Raw genomic sequence first — 18,312 nt, forward strand, 5'->3', positions numbered from 1 at the left:
AACACCCTTACTCTTGCAAAGGAGTACTGTTGGCTTATTTAAATATACATTTGCCAGTTTCCCCAAACTGTTGCTTTTCTAAAATGTTGTTGTCCATAGACCAAATAGCCTGAGATGATGATACTGTAACTTCATTCAGTATGTCAGAAACATCTCAGTTTGAAAAACCTTAATCTTAAATAATCAAGGCAAGAAGTATTTGTTCTATCTAAGACTTGTTGATGCAGCTCAAGCTGGACATTGGGTCACCAGAGTCAAAGATATCCCTAATTATCATCTACAAAGGTCAAATGTTCAAGGAAGTCCCAAACAGTCCCAGGCATTGACATTGGATGCATATCCAGAATAACAGAGTTAGAAGAGACCTTGGAGGTTTTCTAGTACATTATGGGACCATCTCTTTCTGACTGTTTCTGCCTGCCCCAGTAGGTCCAATGGAAGGGCATGTGGCAGGTTCTGTCTCTTATAGAATGTCATCTAGAAGGGCTTTGGAAGAGGACCAGTTCTGTAACAGCACCTGCCCTAAGGAACACCACGCTCCCTGAGATCTCATTGATTCCAGATTTGCTTTCATTTTATAAAGCTTATCAAAGTTTTGTTCTGAACATTTTAGATTATGATATTTCTGATGGGGGGGGTGTCAGAGAAAAGGTTGCATTCTGACAACGCTATCATTGTTGTACTGTATAAGCAACACTGTAGTGTAGACTCAAGAACAGCTATTCCAAAGTCAGCTAAATACTTCCACAGGTCATTTATAGTTATCTATGGATTCTGTTTTGAAGATCTGATCAGTTTTCAAACAGCTATAGCTGAGTTTCTTCATGTTCTTCCAAATAGTCTCATCAACAGCTCTATATGACTTCAATTTTTTAAATTGTCTTTTTCTAAGATGAAATTCCTAGGTGAAAACATTTAGAGGGTTTTTTTAATAGTATTTCATTGGTTTCTAGGAGTGAATTGTTTTCATTTTCAATGTCCTGATGCTCGCTCAGAAAAGCACATGAAGGTTCAGGGGAGACAAAACAACAATTACAACCTGGCAGATTAGAAAAATCAGAATATTGGTTCATTTGTGGAACTGGCCCCACAAGGCAAATTGTAGATCTAATTAACCAATCAGTTTTTAGTAGCCTTAGGAAGACATTTACAGTAAAAATGAAGTAGTGATAAATCTTCTGGACACAGACCCAAATTTCTGAATCTGCTAAATTCAGGGTGGTCTCAGTCTGAACCAGACAACTTTGAGTTTATAATCAGTTCATCATGTATGCCATGGGGTGTTTCACTTCTCATGCAATTGTATTTTCTCGACTTGACCAGTGATAAAGTGACATTTTATTGGAAGGGCTTAAGTATAGTGCTGGATATAATTAAAATGTAGTGTATTGTAAAATGTCACAATTCCTTTTGATACATGTAGAAACATTTTGGGATATTTTTAAATTGTAAAGTATCACAGGAATATGATTCCCTGAAATAAATCTGTCTTCAGAGCCTCAACATGACTTTCAAAGTCATGTTTGAAAGGTTAGGTTTCCCCGCCTTACTCCAAATATTCTGCAACTAAGATGCAATAGTTTCAGATTGGCAGAGGTATTGCTTTGTTTTGTTTTTAGTAACCATGGCAATATTCTTTTCCTAAATTTCCAAAGGAAGATATATCCTTACCTTGCAATAATAGAATGATATATCTATCATCTCTCTCTGTCTCTCTTTCTGTCCTTGTTTCTATCTATCTATCTGTCTGTCTGTCTGTCTGTCTGTCTGTCTGAGATTGGGATTCACTGATCTAATCAAATAAAATCTTTATAATGTTATAGACCAACCATTGAGCTAGATATTCAAACAATTTTAGAAAAGGTGAAATAGTAATATTTTAAAAAAAATAAAAGATACAAAAAGATTTTGTTTCAAAATGCCAAATTACTTTTAAATATGAACGTATTCAACATTCATTGCTGCTTGTACAACACATTTCTCTCTTTTCCTATTTCTTTTCTTCTTTTCTGTTTTACTTTGTAGCATTTATAATCCCACGTCTCTTATTTCCTGCAAAAATATATACGTAAGCAGGGGGAATAATTTGCCCTTTGCAATATAAATTATGCTTGGTTATATCGATTTGCATAGAATAAAGACTCTCTCACAAAGGACTGTGCTGAATTTACTGCTGTAGGATTTCTGACAATCTTGGAAAATCACACCAATTAACTCCATTCATTAATTGGCTCAGCTCCTGCCTCATGGAGAAGAGGGCCATAAGTTTCATCATGCTTCCTCTGGAGCTGCAAAGTGGAATAGGTTTGCTTTCAGAAACCATGTATACCGCATCCCTCTGCATAAAAACCTCTCACAAAAGACAAAGACAGAAATTAACTTAGTGAAAAATGATCTGCAATTCTACATCATTTAGCGCAGCATTTCCAATACACAGGGGGATTTTAAATTCCACATTTTTTAATGCTATGGAAAAATACACCAACCTTTTATTATCTTGCAGTGACATTCTGCATTGTTTGGATATAATTCTCAAGTAATGAGAGTATATTATCTCAAATAGTTTGTAACAGTTGTGCCATTAATTCTGCCAGTCTTCCATGATTTAAATCCAGTGACCTGCTGCTGTGAACAGTTCTTGCTTTGCACAGGCAAGACAAATGGGTACATCTGATTTTGCTGCATATGCCAAAAAGGTCCACTTACTCCCAGTGATTTAAAGCAAGCTAATCACACCAGCATTTCAGTATTATGGAGGGAAAAGAAAAGAGTACAATGAGTACATTCTTTATGTGAGGAGGCTAAAAAGGAAATTTAGTGAAATACCATACTGTTTTTCCATTGGGAGAAATATTTCCATCCAAGAATAAAGGCATCATTTCCTGTATGATCAATCAGACTATCATGGATTTCTTTGTATTTTTAAGGGATCAGGACCTCTCAATACCCAATTTGTTTAGAAATCTTGACTATTGTATCAGTACAATAAGTTCCAGATGAAAAAATCTGCCACATTTGTAAACTCTGAAGTATCTGTTGCAGACATCCAAAAATTACAATTAGGCTAATTGACATTCTAAGTATAAAATTGTTATAGGGGCATCTCTTTATTGCATATGACTATTTTTAGAAATATTATGGACAGTCATATGTGACTTGATATTTCAATTTCAATAAGTAATAAAATATATATTTTTTAAAAACCCATGAAACCTGTGCATTAAAACAAAAATGAACAAAGTAGGAGGGCACTTTAAATATGTAATTAAAGAATCATTTACTAACAATTTATATACAGTTTTAAATTATGAATAGTCCATTTAGAATAGATCTTTTATAACAATGGGGCTTGTTACTGTGATTTACAATAAGCAAGCCATCAACCTTAGCATTAAGCTAATGCATGGAAAAAAACAAGGAGAGAATCCTGCACTGGGTTTGTGTATTATATAAGATTCACTAAATAGATTTAGTAGATTTCGCCAAATTTAATAGGAGAACCTGGGTGGCAATTCTAACATAATTTCACCCTTGCACTTAGAGACAAGTGCATTTCTTTTTTATCATAAAACTAAATAAATTTACTGGTCACTTCTAACCACTCTATAATATGTGCTGTTTATTATCTCAGCCAAAGTAATTGTTCAACTGAAAAATATAGAACAACAGACAGCACAATGGCAGAGACAGATGTTTAAATTCTTTTTTTTTTGACATTTGGTTTTTTTTATTTGCCAAATACCATTTGCATGACTGTGACTACAAAGCAGCTGAGAAACTTGTAACACTCTTGCAGGAATATTTACTTAGAACAATTTTTACTTAGAATGAAGTCAAACTGTGTGGAGTGAGATATTTTGGAGAAATATGAATTTAATTGCAGCCTAAAATAACTTTGCTGCCTTCATCTTTTCTTTTAGAGGCATTGGGTTTTTTTGAATTTTTTTTATTTTAATTGAACAAAAACACAAAAAAAAGAATCATCCTTCATTACATCTTGTAGAAAGCATGTCGATTGGTTACAGATAACCTTCATGCATTTCTTCAACAGTCATTACTTATAGTTCATATTATATTATATAAATCAAAAATCTTTGTATATCTTACTATCAATGTATCACAATTCTCATTTCACTACCATTATTTGAACATGTTTTTACCTCAAATCATTCATACTTAAAGACACAACCACATAATGGCATTCATTAGCTATTTCAAAAAATCCTCCAATAACATTACACCTTTATGACATCTTTCAAGTAAAAGTCAATTAATAAAGTTTCTAAACCTCCCCCCACTTTTCCCCCCAACTCACTGTTTAGAATTTATATCCAAGTTACTTTTGCCAATACCATAGCATGTATATATTGTTAAACAATGTCCATAGACATTTACTTGTTATTATAATTGGCTAAAAATCATTTACTATTTATGTCCCACATCCTCTCGTCAGACACCCCTCCCCTTTTACTAGTTTGCCAGTACATGTATATATCATTAAGCTGCATCCATTATCATTTCATTATTGTTATTATAGTTAATTATTTGTTAACGAATAAACATTTAATAGCAATCTAAAACAATCTAAGAGTTTCTAAATTCCTACTTATTAATCACCAAAATCAACTATTTTTTTATTATCAACTTTCATTGTCAACCTGTATCTTTCCAGTAACAAAACAGTCTTATCTCTCTTGCCAATTGTGGTGTCAGTCTTCTTTTTATCTCCTTTATAAGGTTTTTATAGACTTCTCTCCGCACTAAGAGCCAAGGTGGCGCAGTGGTTAAATGCAGCACTGCAGGCTACTGCTAGATCAGCAGGTCAGCAGTTCAAATCTCACTGGCTCAGGGTTGACTCAGCCTTCCATCCTTCCGAGGTGGGTAAAATGAGGACCCAGATTGTTGGGGGCAATATGCTGACTCTCTGTAAACCGCTTAGAGAGGCCTGAAAGGCCTATGAAGCGGTATATAAGTCTACTGCTATTGCTACTTTGTTGCTTGAAGGCTCTCTCAGGTAATCTCGTTGCCAAGCAGCTGCTACTAAAATTAGCTTGTCTTTGGTTGTCAATCTTGCTTCTGAAAAAAATTATCTTCTTAAGTCCATCATCATTATCATTTTTTTTCTTCTTTATCTTGGAATCTGAGGTAGAGCTCCAATTCATCGAATTCCCTATTCCATATTCCCTTCTCTCCACTTTCACCCACATTTGCTCCATTAATAAATTCATCTATTGTCTTATCTTTATCTTTATATCTTCATTCTCCCCTTTAATTTTTGGGGCTCCAACCCCATCATCTTTTGCTGTGAGGAAGACTAGTCTTTCCAACTTCTTCTCAATTCTCCCATAGCCTTCCAATAGATTTTGAATTCCAGCCAATATATTTTGGAATTTTAAGGTTTCCTCATTTGAATATTGATCCATGTTTCCAAAACAGAAGAAAGAAAGAAAAAAAAACTAACAGCCACTGCCACTCTAGCCTTCCAGGCCTTTTTTATTTTTTTATTTTAGATTGACTTGAACACAAGTTCTTTTATGCTCTTCAAAGGAGAAGGGTTCTGTTTTTTCCCTCTTTCAAAATTCCCCCCTACCAAAATAGTTCTCAAAGGCACCTGTGAAAACAATTCATGCCCTTGGCTCTTTATCAGTTTCTGTAAACAAGTTGCAAATCCTTCAGCTACTAAGTCAGTAAAATCAAAGAAGAGAAGAGATACGTTGTTTCAAAAACCCAGCCTCTGACCTCCAAGTGGCAGTGTGCTACTTTTCACTTTCTAATATTTATCTCTGGTTTATAGGAAACAAAGTTCTTTAGATTTCTTTTAGTGAAATTTAATAACAAGTAATAGGAAGAATTGTTAAAATTAGAAGGAAGGTTTTAATCCAGAAGTCAAAAAATAAAGCAACAAAAAGCAGAAGAAGAAAAATCAATCCGTTCACTTTAAGAGGAGAAATGAGAAATGTTACGAGCAATTCAATCCATAAAGAATAGTTACAAAGAAAAAAAAAGCTTTCCAAAGCAATCCAATTAGGGTTAATTTCGCCGCTCAATTCTTTTACTTAAGGATCTAATTTGGCTTTAAAGAAAAATTTCTTTGGGCAGTCTTTCACAAAATAGAAAAAATGCCTCACTTTCTCTTTTCACTTCCTTCCTTCCGGAGCTGTCCCGACTTCATCAGCCTGCGGGCTGCCTGTTTACCGCTGGCTTGAAGCACTTTGCTTGGGTTGATCAGGGACTTTGCGATGTCCCTGAGACCAGCAAGGCTTCGTCTTCCTGATCACTGTCTCTACAGGATGGTTTAGGTCTCAATGGACCATCCAGTGGCAAAAGTGTCAACGGCGGTCTCGGAGTATTGAGACCACACGTTGTGACATCGCGACGTGCATCCTCCTTCTTCCAGATGTTTAAATTCTTACGCACTCAAGTAGCAAACAAAAACATATGTATTCATTAAAAAGAATTGCTTGGCACTCACTTTAACATGCATTATTTCTGTTTGTAATGTTCTAACTACTGTATATCCTAAGCATGTCAGCTACCCTGAATATATGATTTACACTGCAAACCAAATGTTGGCATACATAGTCTTTAAAATAGTGAATCTTGCTTGCATAGAATAGACTATGAATACTTGACGTGAACACTGGCTTTAGTTATACATGTAGGCTACAGGCAAAAAACTGTGCTCTTGCTATTAGCCATAAATGCTCCTTTAGCTTGAGTATCACTGGTAACTGTAGGATTTAAAAAAAAGGCTGAACTGGAAGGCAGAGTTCAATATGTCATCAGTTTAGAGCCATGGTGGCGTCACAAAAGACCTAAGTATATCCCCCATGAATATTATTGACCCTTATCTAGTGCCAATTTAGCTTTGACCATTAGTTGACTAGATTATTTACTAGAGGTAGCAATACTTAACACTTATGTACTTCAATGAATACTCCTGATTATTTGCACCACAACAATAATCTTGTTTTTTTTTTTCTTTTGTATTGGACTTATTTGATAATGAGATGGGTGGCATATAAATTTAATAAATAAATAAGAACTGTTGTGTAAATCTAGGTCTGTTTTGGGTTTAAGATGTTAAAAGTTCAGAAAATACCTAACTTGATTCTGCTGTTTTATTACCATCACACACACACCCATGAACAAAAAAGAAACAATTCATAACTTATATAATTGTAAAAAATATATTTGTTTTTGTCTCACAGAAAAAAAATGCTTATCTGAGGCACCTCCAAGTTACACAAGGCCTGGAAACTTTGGACATTGAAAAGCCATGGGTCTCCAAAGAGAGTAAGAAAGCACACCAGAAGCTCCAGAGGCCATGCAAGAACACACCACATTCTTATGCAGCCGACCGAAGCTCCTCTTCGAAGTAAAGCAGTCTTCAACTCCTTCTGGGTGCTGATGTGACCACAGAAGTGCAAAGAAAACACAAGGAAGTTCTGTGGATGGAGATCACACATTCCTGGAAGATGCTCCACAAATAAAGGCAGAGTCACACATCTTCACAAAGCAAAGTACTTTTGGATGGTTCATCCTAATGGTGAGTATGTCCGTTTTACATGAAGAAAAAGAAATATGTGGTGATCCTGAAAGATAGGATGAGGGTTTCCCTGTTTGGTTGTTCAAACACAATTCTCAATAATGGTGCCCAAGAAACTTTCTAATATACATTAAAAGAGGGTTATTTGAATAACCTAATTTCAATCAAGAATATGCCATAATGTAATGTAAACATTTTAGAAATCCAGTAAAATATATTGGAAATTAAGGAAAAACAATACCATAAAGATAGTGATTGATTCTAATCAATTAATTATCTTTAAATCTTTTCATATGGTAACAGTGAATCATTTTTGTTAATGTTACACACCTTTTAATTTTATTAATGCATCTCATCTTTTTGAACTTTATCTACTTTATCTACCTTCACTGTACAGAAGCATTATAAAAACAACACTAATCGAAACCGAGAAATTCATTTGCCATTAGACAAAGATAGATTCAGCAAAAGCACTTGACACTCCATTTGCATTATTCAAGGAGGGGGGCCACTGAACATTAATTAATGCTAGTATTTTTTAAAAAGACAAATGTTATAGTAAGTCGGTAAGAAAATGTATACATTTTCTTAAAAGATGACTGGTGCAGAGCATCCTTCTGAGAACCTATGATCGTAGGTTTGCAATTACTGAAGGATGACCTTCTTCAGTTTAATAAACTGGAAATTGCATTTTTAACCTTGGCTGATATTGCATGCGAGGTCTGTCATCTTTTTATCCCAACTGGTACAGAATGATAAATGAAATTGATCCCCCCCCCCAAAATAAAATTTATGGTCTGAATATTTAACTGTTCTCCTGAACTGTGTACTGCACAGTAGTCAAACCTTTTTTATTGGGTGCTGAGGTGAACCAGAAATATGCACACATACCAATATAATAGTTGCTCACTTTGATGAACAGGTTGAAAAAAAACATTAAAATGTTGATTGCAAGGTTGTATAAGCAATACAGCTCTCTCTTTTATTTACATGTCCATTTCTGCTATTGAAGCAAAGGTCCCAAAGAACATTAGATATTTAGTGCAAACATCTATTTTTGATAGAACAATATTTTTTTAAAAAACTTTATTTATTCATTTAAGCAACTGCTGCATGTTGAGGGATATCCTGCCATATGTAAAAGGACAATGAGCTGGAAACTGGTTGATTGAATGATTAATTATGTACCATCAAGTTGGTATTAACTCTTAGCAACCATATAGATTCCATGACAATCGATCCCTGCCAACCTTTTCAGAATTACCAGATAAGAAGCAGAGCAGATGAACTAATTCTACTTTATCATAAGGCTACATTAACAGAATCTTGCAGGTCTGAAAGTACAGATGTACTGCTATTTCTTTTTACAGCATGATAATTTAGGGAGAATCATTTCTCAGTTTTTCTGCCAGTTATACAGTTACAGGCTCCTCCCTCCCATCACACACACACACACACTTATCTGGTCATATCCTAGGCAGCATCTCTCCCCCACCCCCACCCCTATTTTCCAAGGTCATTTCTACATAGCATTACGCTAACCTGGTCTTTCAGGTCTTCCGATGATGCACACATAGTCATAGAAACTGAGTCCATTCAGTTTGCTGGTTTGTTCAATGATCCATTGGTTTCTTTTCATGACTGGCCTTGGCATTCTCAGGAGTCTCTTCCAACATCAAAGTTAAAAAACACTAAGCGTCTTCTTACCCTGCTTCTTTAAAGTCCAACTTTGACTTCCACTGAATGTCATAGACTTGAACTTTTCTGATCTTTATAGGAATAGACACATCATGACATGTGAATATCTTTTTCAAGACCTTCATAGCTCCTTTACTAAGTGCTAGTCTTCAGCATATTTCTTAACTGCCTTTATCTTTGTAGTTGATGGTTGGTCATGTAGTAACATCTTTGAAATTATGACCTTCAACAAGTCTGATTCTCAAAGCAGAATGGTACAGCAATGAAAAAACTTAGCTTGGGTCCAGGGAGATCCAAGTTCAAGTTGTTATTTATTCATGAGGTCATTCTGAGATGTTGAGCCAAAACTGAACTTCCAAGATAGTTCTGAAGTATTATTGTGAAATACCCAGCACCCATGTATAGTCCCCAAAGAAAGGGCAGGAAATAAATGTATCAATAAATAAAGTCTATTCAATTAGTAAATATATTTATATAACTAAAAGTAGACTGGTCCAGTGGTGGGATTCAATTTTTTTTAACACCGGTTCTGTGGGTGTGGTAGGGGAAGGATACCGCAAAATCCCCATTCCCTTCCCACTCTCAAAATTTCCACTACTGGTTCTCCAGAACCTGTCAGAACTGGCTGAATACCCTCTGGACTGGTCAATATTATTGTGTATATTCCAATATCCAGGTTTTAGTATCCATTATCTACCACATATATAACCTCATGGTGTCAGTTTGAAATACAGACACACAGACACACACAGACACACAGACACAGACACAGATACAGACACACATACACACACACACACACACACACACACACACACACATATATCTGGAGGGAGAGAGAGAGAGAGAGAGAGATTCGGGTCTTTTCCCATGTAAGATTGAGATTGTTTCAGTAAGTGGACTGATGGGTTGTGTGGTTGTATCACGATTGGTAGATTGGTGCTGATTGGTGCTGGCTGTGTGTCTATTATTGTTTCATGTTGTAACGGCCTAGGTGGTGGGTGGGGCTTGTTTGTCGACTAGGGCTGGTTTCCAGATGTCTGGTAGGCGGGAGGTATTATCACATTTATTCATGTCGTGGGGGTGTTTCTCTATTTCGATAGCTTCCATAATTATTCTCTTGTTGAAACAAAGCCAGCACTCCACACCCTCCCACCAAGATTTATAGAAAGACAGCAGCTCCAATCACACTTTAAGCCCAAAACGCAGCCTGAAGATGGCGAGTGAGACCTCACGGAAACGTTGCCAAGACAATCTCAATCTTACATGGGAAAAGACCCAAATACAACAAGACCAGCATACTTACACCCGTGAAAGTCTATGAAACCAGAGTATAAGACGCAGCAAGGTTCTGAAGAGGAAAATTTTTTTTTAAAGTTTTTGCACTCTGCAAACCTCCCAAATACGGCCCGTTTTTTGTGAAAACAGGCTTGTTTGGTTTTTTTTCCAAAAAAGGGCATGAATAGCCCTTAGGAGGTTTGTAGAGTGCTCGGGAGGGGGAGCAAAAACAAACAAAAAACAGCCCATTTTTGCAAAAACAGGCCCATTTTTGTCACAAAAAGGGCATGGATAGCCTTTAGGAAGCTTATAGAGTGCTGCTGGGGGGGGGCAAAAATGGACTGTTTTTCACTCATTTCTGCCCTCCCCAGCCCCAAGAGCTGTCTGAAAGCCTTCTAAAAGCTTTACATGGCCATTTTGGTGAAGGGAGCGGAGTTGCAAGGAGGCAAAAAATGCTGTATTCAGTGTATAAGATGCACCCAGATTTTCAGCCTCTTTTTTGAGGGAAAAAGGTGTGTCTTATACTCTGAAAAATATGGTATCTACTAATAGCAACTTATTTGTCCTGCTACCCTTGACATGGATGCGCATAACTGATTTACCACATGTTGGGATCAATTATCTCTCAGTCCAGAAAGGCATCTTGAGGGTAAAATCTATTTCTAAAAGTCCTTCTTTGACTTGCAGAGAAGAACACAGCAGGTTTCAAAAAATTCTCTATTTACATGAAAACAGTAAAAGCTACTTTCCTTGATAGATGTAACTTCTGTCATTTTATCCTATTGCTTTTTAAAGCCATTTAATACAAAGTTTGACCTCTTCAACTGTATTATCTGATGAAACAAATACATTTCAACCCGCAAAATGTAAATGGAGTCTTTTTACATTGAACTCAAGGATAGCTGTCTATTAGAAGCCCCAATCATTTGTATTTATGGGTCTATTTTACAATATCCAACATTCAGTTCTACCCAAGGGGACTCAAATCAGAATGTTTCTGATGTTTCTGTGCCAGAGAAATAAATAAGCATACAATATTATAAAAAACAGAAACATGATTTTTCTTCAATGTAAATATAAGGCCTATTTGCAACAGTATCAAACATTTTGCCAATGGGGTAAACAGGAATGCGGATAATTTTATTAAGTTCACATTTAAGAAATTCAGCACCTGCTCCCAACTGTATCACTTTTATTTTTTTTCTAAATAACTCATTTGTGGAGAATGCCCAGATACACAGTTATCGTTTGTTCATTTAGAAAGACCTAAAAACTTAATGAGGCAGGTTGCATATTTATAATGTGGAATATTTTTTTTCTTCCCATCAAAAGGCCCATTTGAAAATCATCCAGAATATTCACTTGCTATTTTAACCAGATATAAAGGTCTTTTTTAAAAATAGAAGCATTGCATTTAATGGTATTGAACATTTCTACATATTGTGATTGGGAAACAAGTCACCTTAGGATGAACTATAGAATATTTATCTTTATCCCTGAATACATTGGCTATCAACACCAGTTCTCATGTCGGTATCCAAAAATTGGAAAAAGTAATCACACATTCAGAGTTTCTTTCTGCGGGTATAGTTTATGGAAATTTTTTACATCAATGAGAATTAATAAATTGTAATTCAATATAATGATAACAGTAAACAAATAGGGGCATTGTTTTGGGAAATTAATTGGTATTTTACAGCCAAAAGACTTTCTATTCTGTATTAAGAAGCAATCTTGTTTGATTGGCAAATTTATGGTCTGTCATTACTTTACGTACCTAGTCAGACAACCACTAATCAGGCATCAAAATTTACAGAATGTTGCAAAATATATACAGGATCCTCACAATAACCAACAACTTGATTTTTTTACCCTATTTAATTGGGACTACTCTTTGAGTTATTAGTTCCATTCTTATAAGAAATATTTCACCTTTCCTTGTATTTCAGAACTACAACAGTATCCTTTATAAAATACTTATTTCTTCTTTAAAAACAACATGATGATTAAATGAATTATTTAATCCAGCCTTCATGTCACAGCTGGAGGCTAACATGAATATGCAAGGCCTAAATATACCAAAGATGGTTTAAAGAGTTTGTCATAAATTCCTGAGCCCATCTCAAAGTTTATTGGTATGATATGATTTGGGAGCTTTTCTTGCTCTTCCAGAATATATTCCCCCCCCACACACACAAAAAAGGGTAAATGAAAAAAAAATTCCATAGCACTCTATGACTTCAGGTGGAAAAAAGATTCCAATAAGTTATTTTCAAGAAAAAGAAGTCGAATTCACATTTGCTCAATAGGAGGGTGAAATAAGTGAGCATATTTTGCAGTACATTTTCAAAGAAAAGCTTATTAATAGAATTATTAAAATGATAAAACTTAGACAGTAAAACAATGAAAAAACCCTTTTGTTAAAATATGATTAGCATTTTAAATACTTTAATGATTAGCTATAATCTATGCTTGCACTGCATGAAAATAGTAGCTTAAAATATCAGCCACGGAATGTGAGGGAGGTGATGAAAAAGTCATGAATACTGCAAATGCACAGTTTTCTAATATACTGGAATGATTTCATTCTCAAGCTGATTTGCAAGAGTTGGCTAGTGTAAAAAAATCATTTTGTGCTCTGTACTAATGTTCACCATAGAGCAGTGTTTTTCAACCTTTTTGTGCAAAAGCACACTTTTTTCATGAAAAAAAAATCATGAGGCACACCACCATTAGAAAATGTTAAAAAATTTTAACTCTTTGCCTATATTGACTATATATAAAGTGTTTTTCCCACGGCACACCTTACACTATGTCACGGCACACTAGTGTGCCACGGCACAGTGGTTGAAAAACACTGCCATAGAGGACATCAGTAACAAAGTTAGTGACAGATAACCATCATAAATGCCAAAGTTGTGTGCTATGTGCCTTACTCTTCAATATTAGATTGTAATTCAGTGACAGTGTTATTGTTTTATGATAGTCAGCTCTTCTTTAATCATCTGAGTTTTGTAAGGCAAGAAGGTAAGAAAATTGTCATTTATCTTTGATGATACTACGATAATTCACATACTGGGGTACAAAACAGTGGTGGAATTTAAAAAACTTTTACTACCGGTTCTGTGGGTGTGGCTTGGTGCGCATGGCAGGGGAAGGATACTGTAAAATCTCCATTCCCTCCCCACTCCAGGGAAAGGATACTGCAAAATCCGCATTCCCTCCTGATCAGCTGGGACTCGGGAGGCAGAGAATAGATTGGGGCGGGGCCAGTCAGAGTTGGTATTTACCGGTTCTCCGAACTACTCAAAATTTCCACTACCGGTTCTCCAGAACTGGTCAGAACCTGCTGAATTCCACCTCTGGTACAAAGCAGGGAACGTTTTTAAATGTGTCTAACTGCCAAGTCATAATTTGACCACTAACTTAGAATTGAGCTGTTCACAGTCCTGATGTGGAAAAAATTTTTTGTTCATTTAACACTATTGATGTTGTTTTTGCTATTAAGGGTAGGAATGTTCATGCAGTATATCTACATGGAATCTGTAAGAAGGATTAGGTCAGCCTGGACTTTTTATTATTATATTATTTTCCCTCTGGGATAATATGCTCTTCTTCACAAAAGGCCATATTCATTAGAAAAATGTTAGAAAGTACATGCAAGAAAGAAAAAAACAACCAGCTTTCTGGATCTACATAAGTCTATGCTGATCAGTATATAATAAATATAATATAATAAATATAATATAATATAATAAAATAATATAATATAATGATATGTTGATATGATATGATATGATATGGTATAGTATAGTATAGTATAGTATAGTATAGTATAGTATAGTATAGTATAGTATAGTATAGTATAGTATAGTATAGTATAGTATAGTATAGTATAGTATAATATAATATAATATAATATAATATAATATAATATAATATAATATAATATAATATAATATAATAATATAATATATAAAGAGATGAGGTGGCTCAGTGGCCAAGAGGCTGAGCTTGTTGATCAGAATGAAAGGCAGTTCAGCTGTTCGAATCCCTAGCACCACATAATGGAGTGAGCTCCCGTTACTTGCCCCAGCTTCCTTTGGTGGGAATGTAACAGCGTTCCATGTGCCTTCACCATTTAGTCATGCCTGCCACATGACCACAGAGACATCTTTGGACAGCGCTGGCTTTTTGGCTTTGAAACGGTGATGTGCACTGCCCCCTAGAGTCAGGAACGATGAGCACATATGTGCGAGGGGAACCTTTACCTTATGTGGAATCAGTGATATGCAGTCAGGGAAGGCAGGGCCTCACCACTGTCATCATGAAAAGAAAAAAAAATGTAAAAGGAAAAAGGCTGAGGTAGTTGCTGCCAGAGTCACAGTAGATGACTCTGCTTAGTGCTTAACTGTTTAAAAAAGCCTCTAAAAAGTGCCCTCTATAGGAGGAGGTGGGAGAACCACGTGCCTCATTTAGTCTATCTTTATGATCACTTGAGCAGAGTTAAGCAAGGGTTAAAAGCCGAAAAATTCCTTATGTAGATGAGGCACTTGGTTCTCTTGCCTCCTCCTGTAGAGGGCATTTTTTAAGAGGCTTTTTTGAACAGTTAAGCAGAGTCATCCAAAGCCGCCCTGCCACTATGTCCGACATAAAGGCGTCCCGCCTCTATGGTGGACACAGCGCTGGAGCATCCAAAAGCCCTGCCACTGTGTCCGACATAGGACGGCTTTTGCCCGCTTGCCTCACCAGCCATAAACCTCACTGCATGTCACTGTGTGGAGTTCGGTGTTAGGGTCAGTCCCCATAAAATGTTTAGAAAGCTTCAATGCACATCAGAAATTTCCAGATTCTTCTAAAATGTTATGTACTATTTAAAAAAAAAAAAAAAACAAGGAAAACATTAAAATCAAAAACCCAAACATTGATAATATTTTTTAAATAAGTAATCATAAATCAGATTATTGCCTATTATCAGTTTCTCTAATGAGGAAGATAATAAAAATTGATAAAAGCCTATATCTATATAGATGTAGTCATCAGGTATTCAATTTGACTGAAGCTGAACTCCTGGTAAATACATGCACATGTTTGAATAAATTTTCTTGCAACAATACAAAAATAATGTCCCTTTATGATGTTTTTTCAACTTCCCAGGCTAACTACCAAATTGGATTTCCTGTTTCTTTCCTATTATTAACCAGATTGACCCTATTTAATGTTTCCTGATTGACCAAGGGCCAAAGAAACTATATAAATTATCTCCCTTTCTCACCCAGGTGCCTTTTTTTTGCCCAGGATCTCAAACCATATGGTCCTGTCCACCATTAAACCATATTTCCAAGCAGCTTCCATGTTTCCAATATCTTTCTCCCCACTTGGAACTGAACCCAGATGGTTTTCCTACAACAGCCAAGTAGTAAGAGTGCTCTGACTCTTGATTTTCTATATCAACTAATTGGCTATATAAACCCCTAGAGGTCCTATAAATCCCTCTCCATTTCCAGTTCTGTGCTGCTACTCTTCTAAATCCAATTGTAGTGAAGCAATTTGCACAAAAGTAAAATGCTTTACCTCAAAGGTCCGTAGTTGCAGTTTGCACAAAGATCTGTTTTAGGTCATTCCCTTTGAAGGTAGAGAAGGAATTTGATGCTTGTGATAATTCATAGATAAAAGTGGCCAACTGATTTCTTAATCAGAAATGGAACCTGTGAAAACAGTTTCACAATAACATTATGTTTTCCTGTTTCAGGAAGATCTTTTGAAAACCTGCTATGCAAAGTTGATGGATGATAGAATTTTTGAATGACAGCTGGGATATCATTACTTTCCTGAATGCTAATAGCTTTAGCACAGTGGAAGAATCACCTTTCATTTACTAATAAGAGCATTTACTAGCTAAACATCAGGAAATGGCAAAGAACATTAGCATGTTAATGGAACTTTGCACCCTAAGGCTCTGGCTAATCAGGTCTTAAAAATACATCAGCAATTAATAAGCTCTAGTGGACAGGATTCATTAGCATGTTAATGATACCTTGACAATAAGGTGTGGTTGTCATAAACACTACATTTTGCAGCACACAATGGTTTGAACAGTAGCCATTTCAAACTCAGCACAATAAAGAGTATAGAATTGTGGAAGGTTTCTAAAGATCTTTAAAATAGCAATAGCACTTAGACTTATATACCACTTTACAGTGCTCTACAGGCCTCTCAAAGTGGGTTACTGTTAAGTATTCAGTCAGAATAAGTATTAAGAGTCAGCATAGTGCCCCCAACAATCTGGGTCCTCATTTTACAGACCTCAGAAAGATGGAAGACTGAGTCAACCTTGAGCCTGGTGAGATTCGAACTGCCAAATTGCAGGCAGCCGGCATTCAGCAGAAGTAGCCTGCAGTACTGAACTATAGCCACTGTGCTACCATGACTCATGCAGCCTACAGTGTTCCTGTCTCTTCCTGATTCATCAAGTCACCAGTTACAAAGGAAAACAGTGTTGTTGAAAGGACACAGGTAGGCCTCGAATTAGGATTGGTTGCTTAGTGACCATTCAAATTTACTACAGAGCTTGAAAAAGAACTTACAATTCAGATTCAAAGTTCTGATATCCAGTCTTCCCACGGTCACATGACTGCATTTTTGGAGCTGGGCAGCCAGCTCACATTTACAGTCATTTGCAGCATTTCTGTGGTCAAGTGACTGTAATTTGACCCCATATGAACAATAAGTTCACGTTAATAATGTTAATTATGTTTGCTTAACAGAAAAGTTCATAAATTAGGCACAATCATGTGGTGACCTGGTTTATGACCATCATAACATGACCAAAATTATGGAATTAATTACAGTTGTAAGTCAATGACTACCTGTACTGCTTATGGATAAAGTATCTGGGTAATTTAAACGGCTATATTTCATATGACTTTTTTTTTCTGTTTTGATTGTTTTTTAGGCTAGCATTTTTTTTCTATTTTATGCCAGCAGTAATTCTTAGAACTATTACATGTTTCAATCTGGTGACTGAGGAGGCAGGAATGTCGAATGAAATAGAAATGAAATCTGGGTTAGATTTTTAATAATTAGGAAGAATTACCATATTTTTCAGTGTATAAGACATAGCCTTTTCCCTCAAAAAAGAGGGTGAAAATCTGGGTGTGTCTTATACACTTTTTCCCTTCGCAAAAATGGCTGTGCATAGCCTTTAGGAGGCTTCCAGAATATTCCTGGGGGCTGGGGAGGGCAAAAAAGAGCGAAAAACGGGCCATTTTTTGCTCATTTTTGGGGAGGCCCCAGCCCCCATGAGCATTCTACAAGCCTTCTAAAGGCTATGCATCCCCTTTTTTTGACAAAAAAATGGGGCTGTTTTTGGGAGGTCTGCACTTTTTTAAAATTATACTCCCGTGCATCTTATAGTCTGAAAAATACGGTATACAGTGTGTGCTTGTTATTCATATCCTTCATCGTTTCACTTTCTGAAAACCTGAAGCAAGCAACTTGCGATTTATACACACTCTCTAAATTGAAGTTGACAGATTTGTGTTCAAATATTAAAAATATAATTGTAACTATAAAACTGAGTGTAAATGAATGATACAATAATATAATAATTGGATTTTAAATCATTTGCTGTGATGCTGAGCTGGATAAAATCAATATTTTAAATAAAGTGAGTATAATTAATTTGTTGATAAAACAGTTTATTAGCATGTTGTACAAATCCCATCAGTTTTGGTTTATTCAACAAATCTGGTTAAGCAGATCATAGATTAGCAAAGTATGCAAAC

General features: G+C 35.8%; 1 long non-coding RNA gene across 1 annotated transcript in view; it reads right to left on the bottom strand.

Annotated features, from left to right (window-relative positions):
- Window positions 1-16,227, bottom strand: part of LOC148049719 (uncharacterized) — a 70,798-nt gene extending 54,571 nt beyond the window's left edge. Inside the window, exon 1 of the long non-coding RNA XR_015698134.1 lies at window positions 16,100-16,227. This is a non-coding gene — a long non-coding RNA (uncharacterized LOC148049719). The remainder of the gene's footprint in view (window positions 1-16,099) is intronic.
- Between the last annotated feature and the right edge of the window lie 2,085 nt (window positions 16,228-18,312).

Source organism: Thamnophis sirtalis, unplaced genomic scaffold (genome assembly GCF_051295495.1).
Source record: "Thamnophis sirtalis isolate CommonGarterSnake01/CBP01778 unplaced genomic scaffold, rThaSir2_p1.2 scaffold_1, whole genome shotgun sequence".
NCBI classification, from domain to species: Eukaryota; Metazoa; Chordata; class Lepidosauria; order Squamata; family Natricidae; genus Thamnophis; species Thamnophis sirtalis.